This window comes from Symphalangus syndactylus, chromosome 4 (genome assembly GCF_028878055.3).
Source record: "Symphalangus syndactylus isolate Jambi chromosome 4, NHGRI_mSymSyn1-v2.1_pri, whole genome shotgun sequence".
NCBI lineage: Eukaryota > Metazoa > Chordata > Mammalia > Primates > Hylobatidae > Symphalangus > Symphalangus syndactylus.
This window is the reverse complement of record NC_072426.2, coordinates 101,260,533-101,272,944: the sequence shown is the minus strand read 5'-3', so window position 1 is coordinate 101,272,944 and position 12,412 is coordinate 101,260,533. Positions and strand designations below refer to the sequence as shown.

At 43.4% G+C, this 12,412-nt stretch overlaps 1 protein-coding gene and 1 non-coding gene across 7 annotated transcripts in view; one reads left to right on the top strand and one right to left on the bottom strand.

Annotated features, from left to right (window-relative positions):
• The window catches only part of LOC129481027 (calcium uptake protein 1, mitochondrial), a 272,554-nt gene that overhangs the window by 25,498 nt on the left and 234,644 nt on the right, over nucleotides 1–12,412 (bottom strand). The gene's annotated exons all lie outside the window — the stretch shown is intronic.
• LOC129481377 (U6 spliceosomal RNA) lies at nucleotides 79–184 on the top strand. Its single transcript, XR_008657387.1, has one exon. It is a non-coding gene; the product is annotated as a U6 spliceosomal RNA (small nuclear RNA).

The following is a 12,412-nucleotide window of genomic DNA, read 5'->3' as shown; positions in this document are numbered from 1 at the left end:
CTAAAGTTATCCTAAGATTTTCAACTGTGTGGGGTGAAAACAGCTAATCCCACACTGTTCAAGGGTCACCCGCATCTAGTGCTCGTCCGGCAGCATATATACTCAAACTGGAATGATTTGGAGAAGATTAGCATCGCCCTTGTGCAAGGATGACACACAAATTCGTGAAGTGTTCCATATTTTGATGATGATTTAAAAATAAAGAAATAAAGTATATGGAAAGATATGTGCAGGTTATATACAAAAATACTATGCAACCATTTCATATATGGGACTTGAGCACCCAAAGATTTTTTAACTCTGTGTGTGTGTGGTGGGGAGGTGGGGGGTGGAGGCGGTCCTGGAACCAAACCCCTGAAGATACCAAGGGACAACTATTTTTATCTTTATTTAAAAAACACAGAGGGCCGGGCACGGTGGCTCATGCCTGTAATCTCAGCCTTTTGGGAAGCCGAGGTGGGAGATCATTTGAGGTCGGAGTTCAAGACCAGCCTGGCCAATATAGTGAAACCCCGTCTCTATTAAAAATACAAAAATTAGCCAGGTGTGGTGGCATGTGCCTGTAATCCCAGCTACTCAGGAGGATGAGGCAGGAGAATCTCTTGACCCTGGGAAGCAGAGGTTGTGGTGAGCCAAGATCGTACCACTGCACTCCAGTCTGGGTGACACAGTGAGACCCTGTCTCAAAAAAATTAAAAAAATAAAAATAAAAATAAAATAAACACAGAAACTAAGTTCAGAAACTGCTCAAAGCTACCCAGCTAGTAAATGATGGAGACGTTCAAATCCAGGCAGTCTGACTTCGGGGCCTCTGCTCTTAACCACTACATATTTCTTCCTCTTTTCTAAGATTCATCTCAGCAGTAAAATTCCTTGGTTCTGTGGAGCAAGGAGGAGAGGCCTGTCATTCATGTAGAACTCAAACCAATGGAAAAATCACTAGTCCTGGTCAGGAGGAGGGAGGTTTAAAAGCAAAGGCCTGGGCAGAGCCCAAGGAGAGCTTGTAAGAGACAGGGACATCTGGGAGCATGGGAGGACTTGGAAAGGCTAGCTGAGCGCATGCTAGTCTTCTGTGCACACCTTAGCAGGTGAACAGTTAAAATTACTACTATCATCACCTCTTTAACATGAAAGAAGGAGAAACACATGTCAAGTCCAAGGATGGGGGTTACAGAAGAACATGATGAGTTTGTTCCCTGGGCTGCTGGGAAGGGTAGAAGGGTAGAGGTTTATGTCTTGTTCAGATATATCAATACGTTCATTCACTCATTCATTTGTTGATCATATAATTATTGAGTTCTTCCTCTATCCCAGGTGTTGTTCTAGGCACATGGAATACATGCATGAGCAAGACAGATAAGCGTTCTAGTAAGGTGCAACAAATAATAAGCAAACACATAAACCTGAGAAAATATCAGGGAGTGATAAATGCTATAAAAAATAGGATAATATGATACAGGATGATGGAACTACTTTAGAATGAAAAGGTCTTCCCGAGGAAATGACTTCTACCAGACTTAAGTTACAAGGAGCTAAATACATGGAGATCCCAGGCAAGAGCACCTGAGGTAGAAAGAACCACTACAAAGGCCTTAACTAACTCCAATAGCCAAGGCCTTCAGTGAGCTTGGTGTATTTGGAATGTAAAAAGAACAATGTGGAGTGGAGTGAACTGGGAAAAAAACGATATTTTATGAACTCAGAGAGTATACAGGGGCCATGGCATAGGTAGCCCTGTGTAAAGCCACAGTCAGTAAAGAGGCGAGGGCTGTGGTAGGAGAGAGAGAGAAAAGGAGGCAGATGCAGGGTATGTTCTGGAGGTAAAGTCAAGGATTTATTGAAGAAATAAATATGTGAGTGAGATTAAGGAATAAAGGAAAGTACCTATTTTTTTGTTTGTTTGTTTGTTTTGAGACAGAGTCTTGCTCTGTCACCAAGCTGGAGTGCAGTGGCATGATCTTGGCTCACTGCAATCTCCGACTCCCTGGTTCAAGCGATTCTCCTGCCTCAGCCTTCTGAGTAGCTGGGATTACAGGTGCCTGCCGCCACCACACCCGGCTAAGTTTTGTATTTTTAGTAGAGACAGGGTTTCACCATGTTGGCCAGGATGGTCTCGATCTCCTGACTTCAAGATCTGCCCACCTTGGCCTCCCAAAGTGCTGGGATTACAGGTGTGAGCCAAAGAGCCCAGCTGATAGTGCCTATTTTTTTGAGCTCCTGAATATTTGAAGAGTAATTCAATTAATAAACATCTATTGCCTTGGCATGGTGGCTCATGCCTGTAATCACGCCTGACTTAGAGCCCAGCTGGATAACCTAGGATGATCTCATCTCAATGACCTTAACTTAATTATATCTGCAAAGACCCTGTGTCCAACAAGGTCACATTCACAGGTTCTGGGGACTAAGATGCAGACATATCCTTTTGGGGGCCACCTTAACCCACTACAGCAACCAAGAATTAAAAATTACCCATATGAGGCTGGGCCCCTGTAATCCCAGCACTTTGGGAGGCTAAGGCAGGTGGATCACTTGAGGTCAGGAGTTCATAACCAGCCTGGCCAATGTGGTGAAACCCTGTCTTTACTAAATATACAAAAATTAGCCAGGTGTCATGGCACATGCCTGTAATCCCAGCTACTGGGGAGGCTGGGGCAGGAGAATCACTGGACCCCAGGAGGCAGAGGTTTCAGTGAGCTGAGATCACACCACTGCACTCCAGTCCAGGTGACAGAGCAAGACTGTATCAAAAAATAAAATAAAATAAAAAACCACCCATATGTAGTCTACAAAAATAAAAGCAAACAAAAAATGTGAATTTAACTGTGACAATACCAACCACTATAATCCTAGCACTTTGGGAGGCCAAGGCAGAAAGATCCTCTGAGACCAGGAGCTCAAGACCAGCATGGTCAACAGTGAGACCCCATCTCTGTTTTTTAAAATAAACAATAAATATAAAAAAGAAAAAGACAATGTAACTATCTGTTAACAGCCTGATTTTTTTTCTTTTAGAAACCTAACTATCTGGCCAGACACGGTGGCTCACACCTGTAATCCCAGCACTTTGGGAGGTTGAGGCAGGCAGATCACGAGGTCAGGAGATCGAGACCATCCTGGCTAACATGGTGAAACCCCATCTCTACTAAAAATACAAAATTTAGCTGGGCGTGGTGGCAGGTGCCTGTAGTCCCAGCTACTCGGGAGGCTGAGGCAGGAGAATGGCATGAACCCAGGAGGCGGAGCTTGCAGTGAGCCAAGATCGTGCCACTGCACTCCAGCCTGGGCAATAGAGTGAGACTCCATCTCAAAAATTTTTGTATTTTCAGTAGAGACGGGGTTTCACTTTGTTAGCCAGGATGGTCTTGATCTCCTGACCTTGTGATCTGCCCAATATGGTGAATCCCCATCTCTACTAAAAAATACAAAAATTGAGAGGGGCGTTCCAAGATGGCCAAATAGGAACAGCTCCGGTCTGCAGCTCCCAGCGTGATCAACACAGAAGATGGGTGATTTCTGCATTTACAATTGAGGTATCTGGTTCATCTCACTGGGACTGGTTGGACAGTGGGTGCAGCCCACGGAGAGTGAGCCGAAGCAGGGTGGGGTGTCGCCTCACCTGGGAAGCACAAGGGGTCAGGGGATTTCCCTTTCCTAGCCAAGGGAAGCCATGACAGACTACCTGGAAAAACGGGACACTCCCACTCAAATACTGTGCTGTTCCCAAGGTCTTAGCAACCGGCAGACAAGGGGATTCTCTTCTGTGCCTGGCTTGGAGGCTCCCATGCCCACAGAGCCTTGCTCACTGCTAGCGCAGCAGTCTGAGATTGATTTGTGAGACAGCAGCCTGGCTGGGGGAGGGGTATCCGCCATTGCTGAGGCTTGATTAGGTAAACAAAGCAGCGGGGAAGCCCAAACTGGGTGGAGCCCACCACAGCTCAACAAGCCTACAGCCTCTAGACTCCACCTCTATAGGCAGGGCATAGCTGAACAAAAGCCAGCAGAAATTTCAGCTGACTTAAACGTCCCTGTCTGACAGCTCTGAAGAGAGCAGTGGTTCTCCCAGGATGGCATTTGAGCTCTGAGAACAGAAGACTGCCTCCTCAAGTGGGTCCCTGACCCCCGTGTAGCCTAACTGGGAGACAACTCCCAGGAGGGGCTGACAGACACCTCATACAGGCGGCTGCCTCTCTGGGAGGACGCTTCCAGAGGAAGTATCAGGCAGCAATATTTGCTGTTCTGCAGCCTCCACTGTTGATACCCAGGCAAACAGAGTCTGGAGTGGTCCTCCAGCCAACTCCAACAGACCTGCAGCTGAGGGACCTGACTGTTAGAAGGAAAACTAACAAACAGAAAGGAATAGCATCAACATCAGCAAAAAGGACATCCACACCAAAACCCCAGCTGTAGGTCACCAACATCAAAGACCAAAGGTAGATAAAACCACAAAGATGGGGAGAAACCAGAGCAGAAAAGCTGAAAATTCTAAAAATCAGAGTGCCTATTCTCCTCCAAAGGATCGCAGCTCCTCACCAGCAATGGAACAAAGCTAGATGGAGAATGACTTTGATGAGTTGACAGAAGTAGGTTCAGAAGGTTGGTAATAACAAACTTCTCCGAGCTAAAAGTTGTCCAAACCCATCACGAGGAAGCTAAAAACCTTGAAAAAAGATTAGACGAATGGCTAATTAGAATAAACAGTGTAGAGAAGACCTTAAATGACCTGATGGAGCTGAAAAGCATGGCACGAGAACTTCATGACGCATGCCCAAGCTTCAATAGCCGATTCAATCAAGTGGGAGAAAGGGTATCAGTGATTGAAGATGAAATTAATGAAATAAAGCGAGAAGACAAGGTTAGAGAAAACAGAGTTAAATGAACAAAGCCTCCAAGAAATATGGGACTATGTGAAAAGACAAAATCTACGTTTGATTGGTGTACCTGAAAGTGATGGGGAGAATGGAACCAACCTGGAAAACACTCTTCAGGATATTATCCAGGAGAACTTCCCCAACCTAGCGAGGCAGGCCAACATTCAAATTCAGGAGATACAGAGAATACCATAAAGATACTCCACGAGAAGAGCAACTCCAAGACACATAATTGTCAGATTCACCAAGGTTGAAATGAAGGAAAAAGTGTTAAGGGCAGCAGAGAGAAAGGTCAAGTTACCCACAAAGGGAGGCCCATCAGTCTAACAGCAGATCTCTCAGGAGAAACCCTACAAGCCAAAAGAGAGTGGGGGCCAATATTCAACATTCTTAAAGAATAGAATTTTCAACCCAGAATTTCATATCCAGCCAAACTAAGCTTCATAAGTGAAGGAGAAATAAAATCCTTTACAAACAAGCAAATGCTGAGAGATTTTGTCACCACCAAGCCTGCCTTATAAGAGCTCCTGAAGGAAGCACTAAACATGGAAAGAAACAACTGATACCAGCCACTGCAAAAACAGGCCAAATTGCAAAGACCATTGATGCTATGAAGAAACTGCATCAATTAATGGGCAAAATAACCAGCGAACATCATAATGACAGAATCAAATTCACACATACCAATATTAACCTTAAATGTAAATGGGCTAAATGCCCCAATTAAAAGATACAGACTGGCAAATTGGATAAAGAGTCAAGACCCATCAGTGTGCTGTATTCAGGACACCCATCTCATGTGCAAAGATGCACATATGCTCAAAATAAAGGGATGGAGGAAGATCTACCAAGCAGATGGAAAGCAAAAAAAAAAAAAAAAAAAAAAAAAAAAGCAGTGGTTGCAATCCTAGTCTCTGATAAAACAGACTTTAAACCAACAAAGATCAAAAGAGACAAAGAAGGCCATTACATAATGGTAAAGGGATCAATTCAACAAGAAGAGCTAACTATCCTAAATATATATGCACCCAATACAGGAGCACCCAGATTCATAAAGCAAGTCCTTAGAGACCTACAAAGAGACTTAGACTCTCACACGATAATAATGGGAGACTTTAACACCCCACCGTCAATACTAGACAGATCGAGACAGAAGGTTAACAAGGATATCCCGGACCTGAACTCAGCTCTGCACCAAGTGGACCTAATAGACATCTACAGAACTCTCCACCCCAAATCAACAAAATATACATTCTTCTCAGCACCACATCACACTTATTCTAAAATTGACCACATAATTGGAAGTAAAGTACTCCTCAGCAAATGTAAAAGAACAGAAATCACAACAAACTGTCTCTCAGACCACAGTGCAATCAAATTAGAACTCAGGATTAAGAAACTCACTTAAAACCGCTCAACTACATGGAAACTGAACAACCTGCTCCTGAATGACTACTGGGTAAATAACGATATGAAGGCAGAAATAAAGATGTTCTTTGAAACCAATGAGAACAAAGACACAGCGTACCAGAATCTCTGGGACACATTTAAAACAGTGTGTAGAGGGAAATTTATAGCACTAAATGCCCACAAGAGAAAGCAGGAAAGAACTAAAATTGACACTCTAACATCACAATTAAAAGAACTAGAGAAACAAGAGCAAGCAAATTCAAAAGCTAGCAGAAGGCAAGAAATAACTAAGATCAGAGCAGAACTGAAAGAGATAGAGACACAAAAAACCCTCCAAAAAAATCAATGAATCTAGGAGCCGTTTTTTTGAAAAGATCAACAAAATTGATAGACTGCTAGCAAGACTAATAAAGAAGAAAAGAGAGAAGAATCAAATAGACACAGTAAAAAATGATAACGGGGATATACCACCGATCCCACAGAAATACAAACTACCATCAGAGAATACTACAAACACCTCTACACAAATAAAATAGAAAATCTAGAAGAAATGGATAAATTCCTGGACACATATACCTTCCCATGACTAAACCAGGAAGAAGTTGAATCTCTGAATAGACCAATAACAGGCTCTGAAATTAAGGCAATAATTAATAGCTTACCAACCAAAAAAAGTCCAGGACCAGAAGGATTCACAGCCAAATTCTACCAGAGGTACAAAAAGGAGTTGGTACCATTCCTTCTGAAACTATTCCAATCAATAGAAAAAGAGGGAATCCTCCCTAACTCATTTTATGAGGCCAACATCATCCTGATACCAAAGCCTGGCAGAGACACAACAAAAAAAGAGAATTTTAGACCAATATTCCTGATGAACATCAATGGGAAAATCCTCAATAAAATACTGGCAAACCAAATCCAGCAGCACATCAAAAAGCTTATCCACCAAGATCAAGTCAGCTTCATCCCTAGGATGGAAGGCTGGTTCAACATATGCAAACCATGTCCTTTGCAGGGACATGGATGAAGCTGGAAACCATCATTCTGAGCAAACTATCACGAGGACAGAAAACCAAACACCACATGTTCTCACTCATAGAGTGGGAACTGAACAATGAGATCACTTGGACACAGGAAAGGGAACATCACACACTGGGGCCTGTTGCAGGGTGGGGGGCTGGGGGAGGGATAGCATTAAGAGATACACCTAATGTAAATGATGAGTTGATGGGTGCAGCAAACCACCATGGCACATATATACCTATGTATCAAACCTGCACGTTGTGCACATGTACCCTAGAACTTAAAGTATAATAAACAAATAAATAAAATAAAAATACAAAAATTAGTCAGACATGTTGGCACGTGCCTGTAATCCCAGCTGCTTGGGGAGCTGAGGCAGGAGAACCACTTGCACCCAGGAGGCAGAGGTTGCAGGGGGCTGAGATCACGCCACTGCACTCCAGCCTGGGTGACAAAGTGAAACTCCATCTCAAAAAATAAAAAATAAAAAAAAGAATAAATTTGAGGTCAGGTGCAGTGGCTCATGCCTGTAATCCCAGCACTTTGGGAGACCAAGGTGGGCAGATCACTTGAGGTCAGGAGTTTGAGACCAGCCTAGCCAACATGGTAAAACCCCGTCTCTACTAAAAATACAAACATTAGCGGGGTGTGGTGGTGGGTGCCTGTAGTCCCAGCTACTTGGGAGGCTGAGGCAGGAGAATTGCTTGAGCCCAGGAGGCAGAGGCTGCAGTGAGCTGAAACTGCGCCACTGAACTCCGGCCTGGGCAACAAAGCAAAACTCCATCTCAAAACAAACAAACAAAAAAGAATAAATTGAACAAAAAGATCGACAGGCAGATTTTTCCCCCTTCCAACTCAGTACAAAATTAAATGTATGTACGTATTTACCAAAAATAAAACAAAACAAAACAAAAAACAAACCCCAAACATACATCTCAAAGCCACATGTATTTCTGGATGTCAGATATGGCTGTGCAATTTGTACCACTGCCTCTATTAGCAAGGATAATGAGGCATGAACTACATGGAGACTACAAATTCCAGCAAATGGCCTGAAGTCATTTGAAAGAAACATTTTTTCTTTCTTTTTTTTAATCACTAGGTTGCAATTTCCCTTTGCTAACACTACCCTGAATCATTCTATTTTGTACGCCCTATAACTTTAACACAGACAGTGATTCATCCTATATAATTGTACTTTAATGAACTTTTGTTGTCTTTAGTTGGGCTTTTCAAAAAGAAGGTATGCAAAAATAAAGAGGAGCTTATTAATTTTGTTTTTATAGTAAATGATGACTGGCCATGTGTGGTGGCTCATGCCTGTAATCCCAGCACTTTGGGAGGCCAAGGCAGGCGGATCACCTGAGATCAGGAATTCAAGACTAGCCTGGCCAACATGGTGAAACCCCGACTCTACTAAAAATACAAAAAGTAGCTGGGAGTGGTGGCAGGCACCTGTAAGCCCAGCTACTTGGGAGGCTGGGGCAGGAGAATCGCTTGAACCCAGGAAGTGGAGGTTGCAATGAGCCGAGATCGTGCCATTGCAATCCAACCTGGGCAACAAGAGCAAAACTCCATCTAAAAAATACATAAATAAAGACTTCAAATCTTTTTTTTTTTTTTTTTTTTTTTTGAGACGGAGTCTCACTCTGTCGCCCAGGCTGGAGTGCAGTGGCGCAATCTCGGCTCACTGCAAGCTCCGCCTCCCGGGTTCACGCCATTCTCCTGCCTCAGCCTCTCCAAGTAGCTGGGACTACAGGCACCCGCCACCACGCCCGGCTAATTTTTTTGTATTTTTAGTAGAGACGGGGTTTCACCGTGGTCTCGATCTCCTGACCTCGTGATCCGCCCGCCTCGGCCTCCCAAAGTGCTGGGATTACAAGCGTGAGCCACCGCGCCCGGCCGACTTCAAATCTTATATCTTTGGATTTGCAGATGCTGTCAAACTTTGTTTTGTGAAAGAGCAGTAAAACCAAAGCTATTCTAGAGAAATGATCTGGTGGTGCTACACACACACCCACACACACACACACACACACACACACATGCCCTATATGATATTAACTTGTTTTTCAAAAGATTCTGCAAAGATCAGTGGAAATGCTATTATTATTATTATTAGAGATGAGGTCTTGCTAGGTTGCACAGACTGGCCTTCAACTACTCCTGGGCTCAAGATATCCTCCTGCCTCAGCCTCCTGAGTAGCTGGGACTACAGGTGTGTTCCACTGAGCCCAGCTTGGAAGTACTAATTTAAACAAACAGATGCTATTTTAAGAAGTTATATGGATTAATAAAATGAAATAAAAGGCATTGAGATGAGAAAGGAAGAAGTAAAATGATCTCTATTTGTGGATGGAATGATCTTGTATTTTTTTCCTGGCTTTACTGAGGTGTAATTAACAAATACAAACTGTATATATTTAAAGTATACAATGTGATATTTTGACATATGTATATACTGTGAAATAATTACCACAATCAAGCTAATTAACACTTCCATCACTTCAGGCCAGGTGCGGTGGCTCACGCCTGTAATCCCAGCACTTTGGGAGGCTGAGTTGGGCAGATCACTTGAGGTCAGGAGTTTGAGACCTGCCTGGCCAACATGGCGAAACCTCATCTCTACTAAAAATACAAAAATTAGCCAGGTGTGGTGGCACCTGCCTGTAGTCCCAGCTACTTGGGAGGCTGGGACAGGAGAATCGTTTGAACCTGGAAGGCGAAGGTTGCAGTGAGCAGAGATTGCACCACTGCACTACAGCCTGGGCAACAGCGTGAGACCCTGTCTCAAAAAAACAAAAACAAAAACAAAACATTTCCATCACTTCACATAGTTACCTTTTTGTGTATGTATATCGTAAGGAACACTTAAGATCTTAGCAAATTTCAAGTGTACAATAGGATTACTAATTATAGTCACCAGAGTGTAAACTAGCTCTCTAGAACTATTTCATCCTGCCTAACTGAAGCTTTGCACCCTTTGAACAAAATAACTCCCCATTTCCCTGCCTCCTGTAGCCCTTGGGGACCACCATTCTACTTTCTGCTTCTATGAGTTCAACTCTATTTAGATTCCATATATAAGTGAGAACCATGATCTTGTATTAGAAAATCTTAAGGAATCCGCTAAAAAAAAATTGAATAAGCAAGATTGTTCTATATCTTCCCCAGCCCCCAGCAGGACTGGACCATCTGGTAATGAGTCTTCCCAGTGCCAGGGATGAAGAATGTCTATCAGTCTCATAAGCTGAGATTGATCAATGCTTCCATGGGAAGATTTCTGATTAAAAAAAAAAAAAAGTGGCTGAATGAGAAAAGAAACATACTCAGAACAGCCTGAGGTATGTGAAGTGTGCACAATTTATCAAGCCCAGAGACAGGAGTATGGAACTTCAGTCACAACCCTGTCCCCGATTCCATGGCCAGGCACAATTGTTTAAAGGCATTTTGTTCCTGACTAGCTGCCTTACCTGTTAGTTTCATGTTCCTGGAATCTGTGATACAAAGAACAATGTATACACAATCAATAGCTTATGTTATTTTAATGTAAATTCTTGGTAAGCAAATTAGAAACTATCTCTTCTTTTCCTTTAAAAACCCACTTGTAACTGCTGCTAACTGGAGTGTATATTCAGGGCAACTTGAATCCATGCTACTAGGTTGCAGTCTTCAAACTTGGCCCAGATAAACTCTAGGTATATTAAAAAAAAACAAACAAACAAATAAACAAACAAAACAAAACAAAAACAAAAAATGATTGATAAAATCTTAGTGCTTTGGAAAGACTGAAAAATCAAACATTGTGGTCATCAACAGTGAAATAAACACATTTTTAGATAACCCAAAAAGTAAAAGAATTGGCCGGGCGCGGTGGCTCACGCTTGTAATTCCAGCACTTTGGGAGGCCGAGGGGGGCGGATCACGAGGTCAGGAGATCGAGACCACGGTGAAACCCCGTCTCTACTAAAAAATACAAAAAATTAGCCGGGCGTGGTGGCGGGCGCCTGTAGTCCCAGCTACTCGGAGAGGCTGAGGCAGGAGAATGGCGTGAACCCCGGGAGGCGGAGCTTGCAGTGAGCCGAGATTGGGCCACTGCATTCCAGCCTGGGTGATAGAGCGAGACTCCGTCTCAAAAAAAAAAAAAAAAAAGTAAAAGAATTCATTGCTAGCAGATCTGCACTACAGGAAATGATAAAGGAAGTTCGGCTGGGCAGCATGGTGGCTCATGCCTGTAATCCTAGCCACTGTGGGAGGCTGAGACAGGCAGATTGCTTGAGCCCAGGAATTCAAGACCAACCTAGGCAACATGGTGAAACTATCTATAAAAAATAAAAAAAAATTGCCAGGCGTGGTGGCATGAGCCTGTGGTCCCAGCTAACCCAGAGGCTGATGTGAGAGGATTGCTTGAACCTGGGACATGGAGGCTGCAGTGAGCCAAGATGGCACCATTTTGAGCTGAGGTGCCTGTCTCATAAATAAACAAATAAAGATAAGTTCTTCAGATTGATGGTAAGTGATACTACATAAAAACTTGAGCTGGGGCTGGGCACGGTGGCTCACGCCTGCAATCCCAGCACTTTGGGAGGCTGAGGTGGGTGGATCATGAGGTCAGGAGTTCAAGACCACCCAGGCCAAGATGGTGACCCAGGTAGGAGAGACAGGCCACCCTGTCTCTACTAAAAATAAAGAAATTAGCCGGGTGTGGTGGTGGGCGCCTGTAATCCCAGCTTTTGGGAGGCTGAGGCAGAGAACTGCTTGAATCCGGGAGGCGGAGGTTGCAGTGAGCCGAGATCACGCCACTGCACTCCAGCCTTGGCGACAGAGTGAAACTGTCTCAAAAAAAAAAAAAAAAAAAAATTAATTTGAATTTTTAAATTTTTTGTAGAGACAAGGTCTTGCTATGTTGCCCAGGCTGGCTTTGAACTCCTGGCCTCAAGTGATCCTCCTGCTTTGACCTACCAAACTGTTGGGATTATAGGTGTAAGCCACCACATGCAGCTAAAACCAAAATATTTGGAAGTTAAACAACATACTTTTAAATAGTCCACGAATTTACCTAATAAATAGAAAATATTTTGAACAGGATGATATAAAAAATACTACAT